The following is a 22,342-nucleotide window of genomic DNA, read 5'->3' as shown; positions in this document are numbered from 1 at the left end:
TTTTCTTTTTCATACTCCTCTGTCACAGAATTAAATATTGGCTTACTTTGGTACTCCTCATATAAAAAGTTAAATTACGATTATTTTGGCAATGCTATAGGTCTGGATTTTTTTTAGGAAAATTGAGGGGTTTTTTTTTTGCATATGTGTCACTTCCAAGTGTATTTGCATTCAAAGAAAATTCTGGAACCTGTGAACACTATCTAATTCAAATATCTGGAACAAGGCTTGTGTTCCCCCAAAAAACCCACACATTCAGTAACGTGTAGGATGATTTGTTTTCATAATATGGATGTTACCAGTCATGTGGTTTTTAGAATCAAAGAAAAAAATTTTTTTTTTTTTTGAGACGGAGTCTCGCTCTGTCGCCCAGGCTGGAGTGCTGTGGCCGGATCTCAGCTCACTGCAAGCTCCGCCTCCCGGGTTTACGCCATTCTCCTGCCTCAGCCTCCCGAGTCGCTGGGACTACAAGCGCCCACCACCTCGCCCAGCTAGTTTTTTGTATTTTTTAGTAGAGACGGGGTTTCACCGTGTTAGCCAGGATGGTCTCGATCTCCTGACCTCGTGATCCGCTCGTCTCGGCCTCCCAAAGTGCTGGGATTACAGGCTTGAGCCACCGTGCCCGGCCATAAGAAAATTTTTCTATTTATTTTGGAAGAGTCATAAAGAAATAATTTAAAGCAAACTGTATTTAATGAAAACAAGAGATTTGTAACCATGTAATTATCATTTTTAATGGTTGCTCACTCTTTCATTCAGGTATCCCACTGAGATTTACAGACAAATTATTTAAATGTATCATGTACCATTTTGCCCACACATATAAGCATTAACTTATTTTTGACAAAATGTCAAGGCACTTCAATAAGGGAATGAAAGTCTTCTGAAAAAAAAATGGTGCTGGAACAACTAGATCTATGAAATAAAATGAATACGTGCCTTACGTTCTACCCAAAAAATTAACCCAAATGGATCACAGACCTAAATGTAAAACTTTAAACTCCTAGAAGAAAACATAGGAGAAAATCAGCCCTAAATGTAAAACTTAAAACTCCTAGAAGAAAACATAGGAGAAAATCTTTGTTATCTTAAGTAGACAAAAGTTCCATATTTGAAACACTTTAAAAACTTAACTCAGAAAAAAAATGATATATTGGACTCCGTCAGAATTTAAAACTTTTATTCTTCTGAGGATACCATTAAAAAACCAAAAGTCAAGCCAGAGAATGGAAGAAAATACATCACATCTATCAACCAAGGACTTATATCAGACTTAGGAGACAAAAAACTAAATTTTTTTAACACGGCAAAAATTTGGAGAAGAAACTTCATAAAAGAAGACATATGTAGGTAAATGGAAAAAGTAAATAAACACCACACCAAATAGAATCACTAAAATTAAAAAGACTAATGATACCCCGTGTTGGTGCAAGAAAGGGGAGCAAACGTAGCTCTTGTACATTACTGGTAAGAATGTTAAATGATACAAACACTGTGGAAAACAGATTGGCAATTTCCTGAAAAGTTATATCTATGTCTACCCTATGACCTAACAATTTATCTTCTAGGTATTTACCCCAAAGAAATAAAAGCATATGTCCATACAAAGACTTACATAAAAATATTTATAGCAGCACTATTTGTAATAGCAAAAGCTAGAAAGAACCCAAATGTTTGTTCATCTATGTGAATGAATAAAATCACTGTGGTATATCCACACAATGGAATAGTACATAGAAATCAAAAGGAAAAATATTGCAACAAATAGCCAACATGAATGAACTTCAAAATCATTATGATGCAAAAAAGAAACAAGACAAAAAGAATACATATGCTATGTTTCCATTTATACAAAATTTTACAAAATTCAAACTAATCTATAGGGACAAAAAGTACATAAGTGCTTGTCTAGAGAGAAATGGTGGAAGGAATGGATTCCAAAGGAGTCCATGGAAACTTGAGAATGAAAGCAATGTCCACCGTCTTGATTGTGGTGATGGTTTCACAGGTGTATGCATGCCAAACCTCTTCAGATTGTACACTTTAAATATGTGCAGTTTATTCTTCATTAATTTTTTCAAAGTAAATGGCCTAGGCACTCCCATTAAAAGTTAGAGATTCTCAGCCTGGATTTTAAAATGCAAGACCAAATATATGCTATTTAAAAGATGCTCGCTTTAAATAAAAATACACAGATAAATTAAAAACAAGGGGCTAGAAAGAGATGTACTATGCACATTCTAATTTTTTTTCTTAAAAAGTCAGAGCAGCTATATTATTAACAGACAAAGTAGAATTCAGAACAAGGGCAAAGAGAGGCATTTCATGATAAAGGGATCAATTCATAAAAAAGACAAAACAAACATTCCTAAATGTGTGTGTACCAATCACAAAGTCTCAAAATACATGAAGCAGAAACTGATATAACTGAAAGGACAAATAGAAAATCTATAATGATAGGTAGAGATTTCAACACTCATCTCTCAGTAATTAATAGAACAAGCAAACAAAACAAAACCAGTAATAATTGGTAAGAATGGAACTCTCCTCCGTTGCTGGTAGGAGTGTAAAATGGTACAATCATTTTAGAAAATGGTTTAGTAACCTCTAATAAAGTTAAACATATGCTTTCAACATAACCCAGCAATCCCAATCATAGGTAATATCGGAAGAACTTGCTCCCGATGTTTAACGTGGGTTCTTTTCTATTTCCCAAGTGTCTCGGCTGGGTTGAGAAATAAAGGGAAAGAGCACAAGAGAGAGAAATTTAAAGCTGGGTGTCCGGGGGAGACATCACATATCGGCAGGATCCGTGATGTTCCCCAAGCCCTAAAACCAGCAAGTTTTTATTAGCAATTTTCAAAAGGGGAGGGAGTGCACGAATAGGGTGTGCATCACAGAGATCACATACTTCACAAGGTAATAAAATATCACAAAGCAAAGGAGGCAGGGCGAGATCACAGGACCACCAGATGAGACAAAAGTAAAATTGCTAATGAAGTTTCGGGCACACATTGTCATTGATAACATCTTATCAGGAAACAGTGTTTGAGAGCAGGTAACCTGTCTGACCACAGTTTATTAGGTGGGAATTTTCCCATCCTAGTAAGCCTGGGAGCAGCATAGGAGACCGAGGCTTATTTCATCCCATTGACTTCAACCATAAAAGACGGGACGCTGTCTATAGGCCTACCTTCAGGGCGCATTCTCTTTCTCAGGGATGTTCCTTGCTGAGAAAAAGAATTCAGCGAAATTTCTCCTATTTGCTTATGAAAGCGGAGGAATATAGCTCTGTTCCATCCAGCTCACCGGCGGCCAGTTCAAAGTTACCTCTCCTGTTCCCTGAACATCGCTGTTATCCTGTTCTTTTTTTAAGATGCCCAGATTTCATATTCAAACACACATGCTCTACAAACAATTTGTGCAGTTGACACAATCACAGAGTCCTGAGGCGACATTCATCCTCCTCAGCTTACAAAGATGACGGGATTAAGAGATTAAAGACAGGCATAGGAAATCACAAGGATATTCACTGGGGAGGTGGTAAGTGTCCATGAAATCTTCACAATTTATGTCCAGAGATTACAGTAAAGACAGGCATAAGAAATTATAAAAGTATTAATTTGGGGAACTAATAAATGTCCATGAAATCTTCACAATTTATGTTCTTCTGCTGCGGCTTCAGCTGGTCCCTCGGTTCAGGGTCCCTGACTTCCCGCAACAGGTATTTACCCAAAAAAAAAAAAAATGAAAACATACATGAATATGAAAAACTAATTTCTTTATTCGTAATTGTGCCAACTAGAAACAAACAAAACGTCATCAACAGCTGAGTAGATAAGTAAATTGTGGTCTATTTATACAACGGAATACTATTGAGCAAAGAAAACGAGTGAACAAATTAGACATGTAACAACATGAGCAGATCAACCTCAGAAACATGCTGAATGAAAGCCAGGCAAATAAAGAGGACTTCTGTATGAACCTTCAGAAGGCAGGAATCTAATCCGTAGTGACAAAAATTAGACCTGTGATTTCCTAAGGCCAGGGGTAGGGGTTGGTGATTTTTTGAGAAAGAGCACGAAGGAGCCTTTTGGTAGGATGGATAGATTTGATTTCATCACCGTCCGACACTGCAGAACTTTCTGCAATGGTGAAAATGTCTTTCATTTGCACTGTCCAATATGCTGAATATCAGTCACATGTGGCTACTCAGGATTTGAAACACACTTTGCAAAACTGAGGAAGTTTTTCATTTTAGTTCATTTTAGTTCATTAGACTTGAAATAGCCACATGTGGTTAGTGGCTATTGTACTGGACAGCACAATATCTATATCTTGATTCTTGCAGTAACTGTGTGCATGCATAAGTTTGTCAAAACTTATTATAAAATACACTTGAAATAGGTGCATTTTATTGTATATAAGACTTACCTGAATAAAGTTGATTTTAAAAAGAGGCAAACATTGCCCAACTAACTTTAATGCTCCTATTTTTCAAGTCAATATTATCAGTTCACAGAAATATCTGCAGTTCCATAGAAAGAGAACAAACTGAATAGCCAAGCTTCTAAGTCCATAGCAGGCTATTGCTTTAGAGTCAATGATATTGAGCTAGTTCATGTCCCACCAGGAAGACCAATGTGGTTTCCTAACCCTGAGTCAGTGAAAGCCTGCCTGGGTTTTAGATGCTTCCCCATCAACCACATCTACATTCTTTATATTTTTTGAGGGATTATGACAAAAGAAATATTGTCATTCACCAAAGAATGTAAAAAACAAGGATTCGCTTATTCATTGAACATTTCCTGCCTGGCCAGCCAGAGCAGGCAAATCTGCCCAGCGTATCAATAAGGCCCCAGCTGTCTCCGCCAGAGGAGTGGGCCCCACCTCACAGACAGTGTCTGTGTGTGCTCAGCAACGTGCTGTGGACCAAAGGGACAGAAAAAGAAGAGGAGACGTGGACTCTGCCTTTCTTTGTTTGAAATAAAAAGTAAACATGTCCTTTAAACAATTTAAGGCAGATTACAGACAAATGTTTATGTCATTTACAGGCAAAAACTTTAGAGAGAATGAGTAAAATCAAAGTGATCTGGCTGGTGAGAAACAGCCTCTTGCCAAGGGTGGGGTTGAAGAGGTTGATCATAAAGAAAGGTGTCTTCGTCTGTACTGTGCTGCTATCACAGAATACCAAAGATTGGGTAATGTATAAGGAACAGAAATTTATTTCTCACAGTTCTGGAACCTGAGAAGTTCAAGGTCGAGGGCTCATATCCAGTGAGGGCGTTCTTGTTGCATCATTCCATGACGGAAGGTAGAAAGGCAAGAGAGCATGAGAGAGCAAGGGATTGAACTGGCAGCCTCAAGCCCCAAATTTTATAATCCCCATTAACCATGCATGAGGGTGGAGCTCTCCATACCTCCCAATAGGCCCCACCTCCAAACGCTGTTGCAATGGAGATTAAGTTTCCAGCACATGCTTTTTGGGGGATACATTCAGACCATACCAGAAAGGCTAACTGGATGGCAGAGGAAAGCCTAGCAAAGGCTGGTGGCCAGGAAGGCATGCCTCTGAGATGCAGAGAAGTTGGGCGATGAGGGGCTCTCTAGAATCACACCACAGTGACTTCGGCTTTGCATTTTGTACCTTCAGATAATTCATTCAGAATAAACATACCAAATATTCATCGGCCTGAGGAAACTGGGCATTAGATGGCATCATATTCTTTCAAAGAAGAGAAAGGAGAGAAGGTGGGGGAGGGGCCTGGATGAGACAAAGATGATAAAGACACTGAAGCTATGAAAGGATAAAAGGGGTGGGATGGAGAGCAGAGGAGAGGAAAGAGCAGAGTAGAGAGACAGAGAGAAGCAGCAAGAAAGACCCTGACACACGGTTACTAGAAAAGAGTCAGTGAAACAAGTAACAGACTGCAAGAGAGACACAGTATTGCTAAAGCAAAATGCTATATTCTTTGGTCATCTAGGTTCTCAAGATACAGTCAGAAACAGTCAGTAGACATAACTTGAAAACAGGGTGGCATTGTCATTTTGAAAATATCACATCGTGTGTCTGTCTCTTGGAGAGACCTACTACTCGTGAGAATGTAAAAGGCTCTAGGCCGGGCACGGTGGTTCACGCCTGTAACCCCAACACTTTGGGAGGCCGAGGTGGGCGGATCACCTGAGGTCAGGAGTTCAAGACCAGCCTGCCCAACATGGCAAAACCTCGTATCTACTAAAAATACAAAAATTAGCCAGGCGTGGTAGTGGGGGCCTGTAGTCTCAGCTACTCGGAAGGCTGAAACAGAATCACTTAAACCAGGGAGGCGGCAGTTGCAGTGAGCCGAGATCACACTACTGCACTCCAGGCTGGGTCATAGTGAGACACTGTCCCCCCCAAAAAAGAAGCTGGGGGGTGTGGGGGCAGGACCAAGAAGTCTTACAATATATAAACTTGCCTTGTCTACTATTTCATATTATTATTTTGACCCTAAGAAATGTTTTCTCTCAACATTTATAAAAACCTGGTCTAGGATATTCAGCTAGTTCTCGTTTTCCTCCCCCAACAAAATGATGAGGACTGCCACTGACTCAGCTCACAGACTCATCGTTCTTGACTACATTTATCAAAGTCAAATCCTGTCTTAGCCTTTTAGAACCAACAAACTATAGGGCAGCACCTGTTCTGACCTTTTAGCACCCATACTCACCCTGAATTCGTACAAAGCGTCTAAATAAGTAAGTTAAGATACTCCATTATTTCCTCCATTTATTATTTATTTCTGGTTATGTGAGTTTGTCTTAGCCTAAGGAGTAAACAAGTCAGTAATATGCATGAGCTTTCCCAAATAACCGACTACTTGGGACTAGAATTTTTTTTTTTTTTTTTTTTTTTGTACGAATGCTTTGGAAAGCCCAATTTTATACGAAGAGTTTTTAAATAAAAATCTTTCTCAGGATGTGTTCGGAATTGGTTCCTTCCAGTGGGTTCTTGGGCTCGCTGATTTCAAGAATGAAACCACGAACCCTCGCAGTGAGTGTTCTTAAAAGACGGTGTGTCCAGACCGTGTTCTTTTAGCTATTAAGATGTGTCCGGAATTTCTTTCTTCTGGTGGGTTTGTGGTCTTACTGACTTTCGGAGTGAAGCCGCTGACCTTCACTGCGAATGCTACAACTCTTAAATATGGCACGTCCAGAGTTGTTGGCTGCATCCCAGTGGCTTCCTAGTCTCCCTGACTTCAAGAGTGAAGCCAGGGACCTTCACAGTGAGTGTTACAGCTCATAAAAGTACATCGAGGCCGGGCGCGGTGGCTCAAGCCTGTAATCCCAGCACTTTGGGAGGCCGAGATGGGCGGATCACGAGGTCAGGAGATCGAGACCATCCTGGCCAACACGGTGAAACCCCGTCTCTACTAAAAAATACCAAAAAAACTAGCCGGGCGAGGTGGCGGGCGCCTGTAGTCCCAGCTACTCGGGAGGCTGAGGCCGGAGAATGGCGTGAACCCGGGAGGCGGAGCTTGCAGTGAGCTGAGATCCGGCCACTGCACTCCAGCCTGGGCTACAGAGCCAGACTCCGTCTCAAAAAAAAAAAAAAAAGTACATCGAACCCAAAGAGTTAGCAACAAGATTTACTGCAAATAACCAAAATACACACAATCCCACTCTCCGAAAAACAACAGTTACCGCTGCTGACCCTGGTGGCCAGCCTTTATTCCCTTATTTGGCCCTGCCCACGTCCTGCTGATTGGTCCATTTTACAGAGTGCTGATTGGTCCACTTTACAGAGTGCAGATTGGTCCGTTTTTACAGAGTGCTGATTGGTGCATTAACAAACCTTTAGCTAGACACAGAGCACTGATTGGTGCATTTACAATCCTTTAGCTAGACAGAAAAGTTCTCCAAGTCCCCACCCGACCCAGAAGCCCAGCTGGCTTCACCTGGCAAGAAGCCGCAAGAAGAGAACCAAAGGTGAAGCCAGCTTCACCTCGCAAGAAGAGAACCAAAAAAAGTGGAAGAAAAATAAAATGCATATAAATGGGAAGATAAATAGAGTCAGAGACACATTGGCCCATCTAGAAATGTAATCTAAGAAGAAGTGCTTGATGCATGGAAAGACTTTTGAAGGTGGCAAGAATGATAAGGACAAATACATACTTTGAAAAAATACGTATTAAGTGGTTAAACCCCAGCTATGTTAAGGCATAAGATCAACAGATGTGCTACTGTATAAATGACATCAATCTCCACCATTTATTGGTGTCTAGTTTGAGTCAGCAGACACTACATCAAGCACATTATCTTTGCCCTCATAGCAAACCTCTTAGATAGTTCTTATTTTCACTTTACAGAGGAGGAGGCTGAAGCTAGAAGGGAATTAAACAACTTGGCCCAAGTTTCAAGGCTGGCAAATGAAAGTAGCCCTTTCCCTACACCACACAAGCATTCTACGAGCTGCAGGTAGGAAAGTGTACAAAGGATATTCTCTGGGTAATTGCATTTTAGTCATGACCTGAAGGGGGTTTAGCTGGTCGTTTTACCCCAAATCAGGTAAGAGGCATGGACAAAAGATATTCGCATGCAATTTTAAATATTATGACATTTGTATGTGATTTTGAATATGGTCTTCTTTGCAATTAATTTTCCTAACAGTAAAATATTCACATTGTTTATTAATTCATATAACTAGTCTCTCTCCCCACAAAGACTAAGGTGCATACAATATTTTCGTGTTAGAAGAAGACAACTGAATAAAAAGAAAATAAAGGTAAAAAACTAAGACATAACTGCTAATGTAGTTCATACACAAAATGCATGTTGTAAAGGCCTGTGAACTTTGGCCTTGAGTTTTCTGGACAGCCCATGACATAAAGAAAATGAGATCCAGCCAGGCGCGGTGGCTCACACCTGTAATCCCAACACTTTGGGAGGCCAAGGTGGGCAGATCACCTGAGGTCAGGAGTTCACGACCAGCCTGGCCAACATGGTGAAACCCCATCTCTACTAAAAAAACACAAAAATTAGCTGGGCGTGGTGGTGGGCGCCTGTAATCCCAGCTACTCTCGCGAGGCTGAGGCAGAAGAATCCCTTGAACCCGGGAGGCGGAGGTTGCAGTGAGCGGAGATCACGCCACCGCACTCCACCCTGGGCGACTCAAGCCAAGGCTCCATCTCAAAAAAGAAAAAAATCAGGTCCATTATATGATTTATAAGTATCCATAAATTGAAATCAAGCCCACTGTTTCCCATACTGAGACCTCAGAGAGATTTCTCACCAGGGTCTTCATAACGGGTTACTATAACACAGTGAATCATACAGCATCATGCTATATCATCTTTACGGTAAATATAGTGAGACCACAGCTTGTTTCTAGTACACCATCCCTTATGTGCTATTATTCTTTTCTCTAAAGTCTAACAGTTTAAAGTGCGTGATGTGGTTTTTAAGGCCCACCATGATCTAACCCCAAATGGCCCTTTCACTCTCATTTCCTACTATATCCTTTCATGAATTCTCCTGAACCGCCTCTCTGAGTCACTCAGTCTTTCCTGAGTACCTTTGATTTTTCTCTTCTTTCACCCTATTTACTCACTGTTATTCACCTTAATCTCTGACATTCAAAATACAAGTCAGGAAAGGCGGAGAGTAAATTATACACACCTGGTGGGTGGCATTTTTTGGACAGGCTTTATTAGCCTTTCCTCCAAGTTTGCACTATTATCAATACAACTTCAATCATTCATTTGTTCTGCAAATATTTATTGAACACCTATTATGTACCTGGCACTGAGGGTATAAGGGGAAGCAATAAAAATTTAATACATTCCTTGCTTTATGAAACTTCCAATCTGGTGAGTGAAAAAAAAAATGTTGGTTTTGTCAAAAAATAAAAGAAATGTGCAACTCTATGAAATACCATGAAGTCAAGATACATAGCTCCGTAAGAGGGAATATTGGCGCATCCTAACGTAGTGTGGAGAGCAGGGATGGCTTTCTTCTGGAAAAGATGTTTGATGTGAGATCTGATGAGTGAATGGACTTTATCCAAGCAAAACTGGGAAAGGACATTCCAAGCAGGAGTAGGAGTAAGGGCAAACGCCCTGAGAATCCCAGGATCCTGCTATGTTCTAGGACCAGGAAGAGTCCAGTGTGCCTGGAGCACAGCAGAGAAGTGGGAGAATGGTGAGAAATGAAGTGGCAGGTACCTGGCCATGCAAGGCCTTCAAGGCCACATTAAGTGATTGAAAGATTATTTATTTATTTATTTATGTATTTATTTATGTATTTATTTATTTATTTATTTATTTATTTTGAGACAAAAGCTCTGTCGCCCAGGCTGGAGTGCAGTGGCGCAATCTCGGCTCACTGCAACCTCTGCCTCCCAGGCTCCAGCAATTCTCCTGCCTCAGCCTCCCAAGTAGCTGTGACCACAGGCACGCGCCACCATGCCCAGCTAATTTTTGTATTTTTAGTAGAGACGGGGTTTCACCATGTTGGCCAGGCTTGTCTTGAACTCTTGACCTTGTGATCTGCCATCTCGGCCTCCCAAAGTGCTGGGATTACAGGGGTGAGCCAGCATGCCCTGCCTTGTTTTTATTCTTTAAGAGACAAGTCTTGCTCTGTTGCCCAGGCTGGAGTTCAGTGGCACGACCCTAGTTCACAGCAGCCTGAACTCCTGGGCTCAAGCAGTCCTCCCATCTCAGCCTCCCAAGTAGCTAGTATTACAGGTGCACGCCACTATGCCCAGCTAATTTTTTTTTTTCTGGAGAGACAGGTGTCTTGCTGTGTTGCCCAGGCTTGTCTCAAACTCCTAGCTTTGAGAGATCCTCTACCCTCAGCCTCCCAAAATGTTGGGCTTATAAATGTAAGCCACTGCACCTGACCTAATTGAAGAATTTTAAACAGTTGTATGACATCATCATATTTTTGTTCTGAAAATAGCTCCCTGGCTGCAGTGTGGAGAGTGGTGAAGAGGGGCCATGTGGATCCCGGCAGCTCAGTTAGGAGGCCGTTGAATCAGTTCTAGGAGAAGCGATGAAGACAGGTTGGATTAGAATGGAGGAGCGGAGATGGAGAGAAGAGGATAGGTTCCAGGGATGTGGGAGGGCAAGTCATTAGGAAAGGTGATGAACAGCACCTGGTGCATCATGATGAGGAGCCCGGGGAAGGGCTTCTTGCCTGACTATCTGGATGGATGTGGATCCATTCATGAGCTAGGAAGTGCCAATGGTATCTGCAACTCCACAGAACCAGCGTGGGGCGCAATCCCCACTTACTGCACTCCCCCTCCCTGGCACTGAGCAACGTGCATGAAGGAGGAGCAACACTGGGCATGAACCTCCAGACTATCTGAAGGAGGCTGAGTTAAGCCCACTTTACTTCCTCCTAGGGCGTGGATGTATAGGCACATGCTTATTTTATGGTTGGAAAAAAAGAAGGAAAAGAGAAAAACAGCCTTGAAAGGGTTCTAGGCCAGGCACGGTGGCTCACACCTATAATCCCAGCACTTTGGGAGGCCAAAGCAGAGGGATCACAAGGTCAGGAGTTCAAGACTAGCCTGGCCAACATGGTGAAATCTGTCTCTACTAAAAATTAAAAATTAGCCAGGCATGGTGGCGGGAGCTTGTAGTCCCAGCTACTCAGGAGACTGAGGCAGGAGGATCGCTTGAACCTGGGAGGCAAAGGTTGCAGAGAGCCAAGATCACACCACTACACTACAGCCTGGGCAACAGAGTGAGACTCCGTCTCAAAAAAAAAAAAAAAAAGAAAGAAAGAAAGAAAGAAAGAAAGAAAAAGAAAAAAAAAAAAGAGTTTTAACGAGTGGAGGCCAACCTGCAGGGGGAGAAACCTCTACAAGGGCAACTGAAAAGCTTCAGCACGCTGACTGACCTTCATCTCAGACTTGACTATTACCAATCTCTAAGGCAAATTCCTCTGCAGCCTGGGAGGGGGCATTGAGGGGCAGGAACCACCACCATGCCTCACAGCGTGATTTAAGTCATCTCCCAACAACTATAATTAAGAAAACTGAGTTAACAGAAAGGGCACCTTACTTTGTCTACTAACTGTCAATTTTCCAGAGACAAGAGTCAGCAGGGAATGATGTTAAATGAAAACATATCCCTAATTGTCTCTGGCCTGCCTGGCAGTCAGGAGACCACCAGACACCAGACATTGTCTATCTCCCACACACCCCCGCACCCAGTCATCACCCAAGAGCAGTTTATGAGTCTTCTTTATGACCCAGGCAGCCCAACAGGGTTTTTTTCCAGAACCATCTGGGCCCTTTGTGACTTAAACTCCTATTAAAGAAGTTGAAGTCTCCAAGAACAATGGTTGCGAATTAGACATTTTAAACAATGGTCAAAGAAGTAACTTATTTCAGTCTTGCCCACTGTTGAAATATCAAGACAAAGGGCTGGTATGGGTGTATTTTTAGGAGGATATAAAAATGTAAATGGACAACTTAGTGAAGGCTGTCCTTGCCCTTGGGCAATTATTTCTACCTCTCTGTCTAGACATCCACTCCACACTGGAAAGGACCTATGATTTGACAAAGGAAGGTTTTAGTTAAATAATGGGTCCCCCAATCCTGTTTGCAAAAGAAAAATCAACAAGCAAGAAAACAAAAGATCTGCAAGGAGCACTGAGAAGGGGACATGTAGGCACCTGTGTGCAGACGAGAGCATTCTAGGGAAAAGTTACTGGGTTCTCTGTGGCTTGCAAAGGGGAGTGAACTTGTGGGTGTTTACATGTCCCAGGTGGCTCCCCTTTGGAAGGGGGCCCCCAGGAATCCTTTATATCGCTGACAGTGCAAATAGCTAGCACCCATTCAGCTCAGGTAACAAGGTGTTTGGGCACCGCCTAGGATGTTTTGAAGCCCCTCATTCAGTGCCCAGCATTTTGCAGATCTAAAGCTGTGTTCGCTTGGAGTCTTCAAGGAGCCGCCTCGCACAGCGCCCCCTTGTGGTCTGATGGGAAACGAAAGGTGGAGGAGGACAATTGGGTTTTTATAACTGATTTCATCTCTAACGTGCCTGGGAACTAGGAATGCTAGTGCAGACCTGACTCGCTGTTGTGAAAATAAGCTTTCAAAATAATTCTTAAGTGCTCCACAAACACGTAGAAGTACGATTACTTCCTTGCTGCACATCTCCCTAGCCTATTGTATGTTTCAGATCTAGGGCATCTTGGACCATGAGTTCATCTTCCCCATCTCACCGTCTGGCTCACACAAGGAGCTCAATTCATGTTTGTTGAGTGGCTAACTACCAAAGGAATAAATCCACCCCCAACCCCCTCTGCACCCATCCCACATTGGAGGAGCCCTTTTTTTTTTTTTTTTTGAGACGGAGTCTCGCTCAGTCGCCCAGACTGGAGTGCAGTGGTGCCATCTCGGCTCGCTGCAACTTCCGCCAACTTCCGCCTCCTCACCGCCTCAGCCTCCTGAGTAGCTTGGATTACACGCAGTTGCCACCATGTCCAGTTAATTTTTGTATTTTTAGTAGAGACGGGGCTTCGCCATGTTGGCCAGGCTGGTCTCGAGCTTCTGACCTCAAGTGATCTGCCCGCCTCAGCCTCCTAAAGTGCTGGGATTACAGGCATGAGCCACTGCGCCTAGCCTTTAGCTACTATCTTTGATCACATGTGATTAGCCACATGTGAGAGCTCTGATGCTCGCTGAATGTATAAAGAAGCATGGGCTCTGCTCCTCCCTGTGCTGAGCCAAGATGTTCCAGAGTAGAAAGGGAAGGGCTCCAGAATTGCGGCTCATAGCAAGTTTTCTTCCATATGCATCCACCACCAGGGTGCCAGGTGGAACAACTTTGTCTGTTGGCAATTTCACACCCTAAATCAACCTTTCCTTGCAACTTCCCCCTGCCTCTGGTGTGAAACCAGCCCAGACTTCCATCTCTGCCATTATTAATCTCCCCTCCAGAGACCAATGCCCTTCCCAGAAATCTAGCCTCAGATATGTTTTTATATGTTTAACCCTCAAAGACAGCAGTCAGGGTTAGGATTCCATTTCTTTTTCGTTCAGGAGGCACCTCTGCCACTTTGTAATATCATCAATGCAAGCTTGACTTATTGATGCCTGAAAACATCCAAGCCCCAAATACTTTACCTAGAACCTGGTCTAGGCGCTAACCCAAAGCCCTGCGACGTCATCCGTAAGCCTTCATCACTGAAAGGCATACAGACTTCCCAGTTGCAGGTGGAGGAAGTGCACCCTCCACTCTCCTCACGTTCCCCTAGAAGGGAAGGGCTTCTCTGCATCCTCACACACACACACACTGCTCCTTATAACGGTGCCTCCACCTGGCAAGAAACATATTTCAGCCTCCCCACAGGCTGCTTATTAGATGCAAAAGGGAAAAGTAGTAATTTACACCATGGGGAAATCAGTCAACGCCCTGGAGGGGAGGAATGATCAAAATCAACAACGCCAGTGAGGTGAAAAGGACATCAGTGTCTCCAGAAATGAGACTTTTTGAGACAGACGCAGGATGACTTTCGCAGTATTTCATTTTCTTGCCGCATCAGGAGGAAATGTCAGACAAAAACACAATGAAGAACATTTGTTCTCTCCTTAAAAGGCACAGGGAAACTTACTCTGCTGCCTTTCATTGTTATGAAAGATAAAGGAAGGCTGTGGGAATGTTTCTGATTAAAGGAGGCCGGAGAGACATGACAACTAGATCCAAATGCAGGGCCCTGGACTGGATCCCATCCCAGAGGAAATAAGAAAGGGCATTATTGGGTCAACTGTCATCATGGAAATACAGACTACCGTTGAATAAATTAAATCAATGTTAAATTTACTCAAGTGGATAAATACTCGGTGGTTCTGTAAGAGAATATTCTTCTTTTTAGCAAAGATGCACTCAAGTATTCCAGGGTAAAGGTCACTATATAGGCATGTGCGTTTTAGAAAAGCAATTTTATCTGTGTTAACAGTAAGTGGATCTCAGCAAAGGGTGTGTGCTAGTCTTACTCTCAAAGCTTTTCTGAAAATTTGGAATTATTTCCAAATGAAAAGTCAAAAAAATAACAACACTTCATTCTCATCCAGAAGAGTTTGCCCTCAGTAATAGAACCTGGGTTTAAATCTCATCTCTGGCTCTTTAATGAGCTACTTCACTCTCTGCAGGTCTTGATCTCCTCACCAATAAAATGGGCATAATCATAGTCGCTATATCATAGGCTTGTTAGAAGACTGAAACTTACAAATTAAAATTTACAAAGCATTGAGAACAGGGTCTGGCACATAGTCAGCTTCATACAAATGTTTAACAAATATATTCCCACCATTCTGAAATTGAAAACAAAAGAAGCACACAAAAATTTTCCAAATCTAAGAATTTCCTCTTGGGATCCGCTGACTGACTAAAATAATGTTAAGTCAACGTTTTCATAGATTGAGCATGAAGCGTGTGTTAATTGTTGGGTGACCAAGCAGAATCAAGTACAGTTGATCAAGCTGGGCTGGAAACGTGGACGAGCTTAAGCTACTCACGACATTTCACTTTTGCAAAAGCCGTGAGATATATTAAATAGATAATGAGCTAAACTAAGCACAGATAAAATAACTACTCAGTAATCTTCTAAACACATCTTTGGTATAATACTGAGCTTTCAGGAAATCAAGGGGGAAATATGATAATATCCTATATGGCCTAGCCTTGTTATAGGGTGCAAAGTAATTAAACATCACAGGAGAATGACTTGTTACATACCAAACATGTGGTAAAGGAAAGGCAAAAACTGCCTATCTTTGGCCTCTACAATAATTTTTTCCTGGAGGAGAGCAGAGTTGGGGCAACTAGGAGTCTCTTTAGAAAGCTCCCAAAGTCTCTGGCCATTTGGCCGGGAAAGCCCTCATGTCAGCAGGGCCGGTGTGAGCACTGTCTTCACACCTCCCAGGGTCAGGTAGCTGCAGGCATCTTTGGGAAGCCACATGGTTAATCCCCCAGGTTCCAGGAAGATGACTACCTACAGCATCCAGGTGGATGGCAGGTCAAGGTGACTGCATTGAAGTGTGATGAATGTTCACAGAGGTTTCTGCAAAGATTTACAAGTCATCCATCCCTCTAGCTATGCTAAGCTTTATCCTGATCAAGCTAAGCCATCCATGAGTTTGCACCTGGACCACCCTGTCTTGGCCTCTCATATCTCATAGAACTCCTCTTACTCTCTGACATAACAGCCCTGCTCCTGTTATAAGAAATAGCTTCACTGTTCTGTTGATAAAGTGATGAACTTTTTTATATTATTATTTTAAACAAGAAATGGATTTAAACAGCAAGACACTTGACTTGAAAGGAAATCTACCTAGGATTCATTTGTTTTAGAGAAATTTGTCCCACCTTAAAAACTGATTGTCCTAAATGCAACAGCTATGTACAAAAAAAGTCATAAGATTCTCCTTGATTTCACAATAACTGAAACATATTAGAATTCTCTAATCAAATAAGTGTGCAAAGGAGTCTGTTGTCATTGCTATTGTTTGTCAAACAATGAAAGTAAAAACCTTAATGGGAAACAAAAATAAAAGTGGAGCAAGCACACCCAGCACACCACTAATGCATTTTTGTTTTTTTTCTTCCAAGACAGAGTCTTGCTCTGTCGCCCAGGCTGGAGTGGTGCGATTTCGGCTCACTGAAACCTCTGCCTCCCGGGTTCAAGTGATTCTGCTGCCTCAACCTCCTGAGAAGCTGGGATGACAAGAGCACGCCACCATGCCTGGCTAGTTTTTGTATTTTTAGTAGAGACGGGGTTTCACCATGTTGGCCAGGCTGGTCTCAAACTCCTGACCTCAGGTGATCTGCCCACCTCGGCCTCCCAAAGTGTTGGGATTACTGGCGTGAGCCAATGTGCCCGGCCTAATGGGTTATTTTATAAGAAGGCTTTTCTCTACCTCATTTCCTTTTATTGTCATTCAACGATATCAGTGACCATTTACTTAAAAAAACAATAGCTTTATACAATAGATCTGGTCACATTATGCCAGTTACTTGATGTACAGTGAAGGGAAGGTACAAATGATGGGATAGAGAGAATTATGTGTACTAGTCAAGATGGGCTGGGCTCCAACAGTAATTTGCTAACTCAAAGTGTTTTCGTGTCTGTGGGTTCTGGTGTAAGATCGTGCATCATGTGCATTTTCTTTTCTTTTCTTTTTTTTTTTTTTTGAGATGGAATCTCACTCTGTCGCCCAGGCTGGAGTGCAGTGGTGCAGTCTCTGCTCACTGCTGCAACCTCCGCCTACCAGGCTCAAGCGATTCTTCTGTCTCAGCCTCCCAAGTAGCTGGGATGACAGGTGCACTCCACTACACCTGGCTAATTTTTGTATTTTTAGTAGAGATGGGGTTTCACCATGTTGGCCAGGCTGGTCTCGAACTCCTGACCTCAAATGACCCACCTGCCTCGGCCTCCCAAAGTGCTGGGATTACAGGCATGAGTTACCGTGCCCAGCCTATCATGTGCATGTTCATTCTTCATTTCCAACTGTGCAGGTGCATCTGTTTCACTGATTATCTGCTCATCAAACTAGAATGTGATCAGCCTCGGTGACAAATCCTGGCCTTCACACTAGGTTTGTATTCAGTCACTAGTGCTCTGTGTCTCCTCTTCAACAGAATGATCCTGTCCTACCTCCTTCAAATGAATTTGATGTCATTTCCTGTTTTGACCCTCCTTGGGTTTTGCATCAGCTGTGGTGGGGGCTGAGGACTCCTTGGTTACCACACCACAAAAGATATGCCAGGTCTGCACCCCACAAGCATGGGAGAAGCCAAGGAAGGTGCAGCCGGAAGGAGGGAGGAGGGAGTGATGCTTTTAAGTATTCAGCTACACACCAGTGTCTCTTTTTTTTTTTTTTTTTTGAAACGGAGTCTCGCTCTGTCGCCCAGGCTGGAGTGCAGTGGAGCGATCTCAGCTCACTGCAAGCTCCGCCTCCTGGGGTTCACGCCATTCTCCTGCCTCAGCCTCCCGAGTAGCTGGGACTACAGGCGCCTGCTGCTAATTTTTTGCATTTTTAGTACAGACGGGGTTTCACCATGTTAGCCAGGATGGTCTCGATCTCCTGACCTCGTGATCCACCCGCCTCAGCCTCCCAAAATGCTGGGATTACGGGCGTGAGCCACCATGCCCGGCCAAACCAGTGTCTCTTTCTAAGGACCCCCTTGAGAAATTAAAGCCAAGCTCTCCTGAATCGCTGTGTTGGTTGCTGCAGGGCCCAAGCCTTGCTTCTGTGGCCCCTTCTGTTCTCTCTAAGGGAGCTTACCTAATCCACCAGCCTGCTCCAAACTGCAGGCGTCTCTGTCTTCACAGTAGCCAAGGCCTTTCACCTGGCCTCCTTGTTTCCCCACTCGCCGGATACAATGCAAGTCCCACGCAGCAGCCAGGAGAGCCTTTACAAACAAGAACCACATCCCACGCCTCACCTGCTCAACCCCAGCCAGTCCTCCTCTTTGCCCTTTGCCTCGCTGACCTCTGACCTCAGCTCAACCTCACCTCCCACATTCCAGCCACGGGAGCATCTTCTTGGTCTCTCAGATAAGCCAAAGCCATTCCACTCAAGACCTTTGCACCAGCCACCCTGCCGCCCTGCGGCTCCCCTCCCGGACACTCAGGAGCCCCCTTATTGTCACCCAGAGCCCAGCCACCTACACTTCCAAAGTCCCCTCCAGCCACCTCCCAGCACACTGTGGTCTCCAGAGTCTCTCAGAATGCTCATCGCTTGCCTTTTTCTCTCTTTCTACTTCCACCTAAAATGTGATCTCACGAGAGAAGAAACCTTGCTCCACTGCCGTGTTCTCACAGTCAAAAAGTGCCTGGAATAGGATATCCGCTAACAAGCATTTATTGAATGAGTCTAATGAGCATGGTAGATTTAATTTCCATGGGTGATTTTCTCATTGCTATGATCCCTAGGACACTCAGAGTTGAAGGCAAGCTCACTTCTCCTACTTGCACAAGACCTTACGATGTGCATTTGAGGGACCCATCGCAGCTCTGGCCTGTTTCTCTCCTATGTTCCTCTTGTACCGATTTGTTCGTCTTAAGAAATATTTGTAAAAGGCTGAATGCATCATTGAGCCTTTCTCAGCTCTTAATAAAACGTGGTGTTGTGTAAATACATTGGCAGCTGGCTTTTGCTAAATAGCACAAGATAGATTTCTGCAGGGAACAAGAGAAATCAGTCCTCGGTGTCATTCACCAACCACAAGTGGGGAGAGCAAACTCAGATGCCCTCCCTACTGGAGTCAGTGCTGCAGTGGCCCAGAAAACATCACGTCCTCTGCAGGAGGCAGGTGTGAATTCCCAGGTCACAGGTAAAGTCGGTCAACAGGTGACAGGAGAGCAGACACCAGGCTGAGCCAGCCTCAGAGCCACAGCAAAGGCAAACAAGGTAAGAAGGAAGCAGACTATCCACTCAGAGGCATCCATAGGACACTTTTAAATTTTTTAAGTTTTATTTATTCATTTTATTTATTTATTATTTATTTATGTATTTATAATTTTATATTTTTCTGAGATGGGAGTCTCACTCTGTCTCCCAGGTTAGAGTGCAGTGGTACAATCTCTGCTCACTGCAGCCTCCACCTTCGGGTTCAAGTGATTCTCTTGCCTCAGCCTCCTAAGTAGCTGGGATTGCAGGTACATGCCACCACGCCCAGCTAATTTTTGTATTTTTAGTAGAGACAGGGTTTTGCCCTGTTGGCCAGGCTGGTCTCAAACTCCTGACCTCAGTTGATCCACCTGCTTCGGCCTCCCAAAGTGCTGAGATTACAGGCATGAGCCCCCGCACCCAGCCCATTCATTCATTTTAGAGATGGGTCTCCCTCTATCGCCAGACTGGAGTGCAGTGGCACAATCAGAGCTCACTGCAGCCTCAGACTCCCAGCTTCAAAAGATCCTCTCACCTCAGCCTCCTGAGTAGTTGTAAGTCAAGTAAAACTTCTTTATTTCTTATAGCATTTCTTTCTTAAAATTTTTTTAAATTTTTAATTGTGGTAAAAATTTTTAAGTGTTCAGTTCAGTAGTGTTAACTGTATTCATGTTGTTATGCCACAGACCTCCAGCACACTTTCATCTTGCAAAGCTGAAACTCTGAACCTGTTAGACAGTTCCCCACTCTCCGCTGCCCCAGCCCTTGAACCATCATTCCACCTTCTGTCTTTATGAATTCTGAAGTCATACAGTATTGTCTTTTTGTGACTAGCTGATCTATCGTAGCATAATGTCCTCAAGGTCCCTTCATGTTGTAGCATGGGTCAGAATTTCCTTCCTTTTTAAGACTGAATAATATTCCATTATATGTTTATACCATGTTTTGTTTATCTATTCCTACATTGGTGGACATCCCTTGACTATGGTTGCATGGGACACTTTGACATCTAAGTATGTCTGGCTCTGATCTGAGGGACATCTGCCCAAGCCAGGGCATCAGTCAGCACCCACCTCTCTCATGAGCCAGGAAGAAATCCTACAGCCACGCAGACCATGCCAGTCACAGTCTCCATATTCAGTTAGAGCCAGACTGCTGAGCATGCTTTTGATCAGCTTGCCTTGTTTTATGTATCTGTCTCAAGCCTAGTCCACTTTTCCCACACCTTCCAGCATGCATAACCACTCTGCCTGCATTTTGCAGACAACCTCTGCTTGGGTGGTCTGGCCTAGCAAAAGGCACTACCATCCACCCAACTTATGAAGCCTGAAAGGAAAATCATTCCATTCCTTCAGGCCCCATATCCAACCAACGGCCAAGAGTAATAGATGTGAACCTCTAACATCACAGAATCTGCTCACTTTCATTATTCCCATGGCTTTTTCCTTACTGCCAGGTGCCATCATTGCAAGCTGGGCAACTGCAAGGGCCTCCTAACTGACCTCCCCGATTCCACATACCCTGCCCTTTCCCATCTGATCTCCACCCTGCTTCAGGGAGACCATCCCCCGATTCTGATATGATCCTGCCACCCGCTAAGGGCACCCCAATGCCCTCTCTTGGTGTGGCCTACAAGACCCTCCTTGAGTGAACCTCATCTCCTGCATCTCATCCTGTCCACATCTGCTTCAGTCTTGCATGAAACCCCTCTACACGCACAAGACCTGCCATACCTTCCTAAATCGTTCCTGCTGTTTCTCCTGCCTGGCACACATTTACCTTTGCTTCACCGGCCTGATTCTACGACATCATTCGTGAAGCACCTCGTGCTCTGCATCATTCCTGAGCCCAGGCCCTTTCCTCCCGTACAGCCTCAATACTGGAGCACCTGTTTCACACTCCTCCTTCAGTTGTTGGAGGAATCATTTCTTTCCCCAGATTCCCACAATCAGTCTGTGTTCTTTGCACAAGTCCTCAGGGCAGAAGGTCATATTCCCATCCCCACTCCCCCACCACCTTCTTTTCTATGGTAAGGAGACATTTCGTAGTGTAATAGTACATAAGAGCTTTTCAAAAGCCCCATTGTTAAGCCTGAGTAGCATATAAACAAATGCACTTAAAAGGAATGTTTAAATTGTGAATTATAGGTACAAAAGGCACCATAAACAATTTAAACTAGTGAAGAATTGCCCTGCTGTGTGTCTCTGTTCTACGCAAGTATTCATGCACAAGGGCTGAGTCACAGATCAACAATGAAGAATGGGCATTCAGTTCCGTGGCAGAAACCATGAATGCTGAGGGCATAGACAGACATTCGTTTTATGTCCCCTGGTTTCAGCAGTCGATGAAAAATTAGGCTTTCTGTCTGAGGCTTTCTTTGTCTGAGCTCAAATTTCATTTTGAAAATTCCGAACAAGCTCTCTTCAATTAAAATGAATCATTTTCCCACATTGTAAGAAATGTAAAACGTTTCTGAACAAAGTTGGTTGAGCTTGGGGAACTGGTTGGTCAAAAAAGAATGAAGGCTGTCAAATGACTTTAATAAGATTTTGGATGAGTGGGATGAGGTTTTTAAAGGAAAGATGTTTCTTGAAGGCACATACCTTTTTTGTATTAGCAGTTTTGGGAAATTGGAATTTGGATAATCCTAGGCTTAAGCAGGAATAATAGAAAGAAAACATGGCCATCTGCTTTTCTTAATGTTTTCATGGAAAGACAACTTTTAAATTTACAAGACTAACTACAATGTTCTCTCCTGCAGATCCAACTTCATATTTTAATGTGAATTATCTCAGATTGATTATCTCAATAGAACAGCATAATACAGTGCCATATTTGGAATTTGGAAATAACATTTTCAGGTCTCTCAAGAAGGTGTCTGTCTTCATATTCATGTTTTAAATTAAGACAGCACCCTTCGAAAAGCAACTGGAAATTTAGAAACTTGAAACT

At 43.3% G+C, this 22,342-nt stretch overlaps 1 long non-coding RNA gene across 1 annotated transcript in view; it reads right to left on the bottom strand.

Moving 5' to 3' along the window:
- LOC116275240 overlaps positions 1 to 22,342 on the bottom strand; it is a 106,722-nt gene that overhangs the window by 71,587 nt on the left and 12,793 nt on the right. The window lies entirely within an intron of this gene.

This window comes from Papio anubis, chromosome 6, assembly GCF_008728515.1.
Source record: "Papio anubis isolate 15944 chromosome 6, Panubis1.0, whole genome shotgun sequence".
Taxonomy (NCBI): domain Eukaryota; kingdom Metazoa; phylum Chordata; class Mammalia; order Primates; family Cercopithecidae; genus Papio; species Papio anubis.
This window is presented reverse-complemented; position numbering and strand designations above follow the sequence as displayed.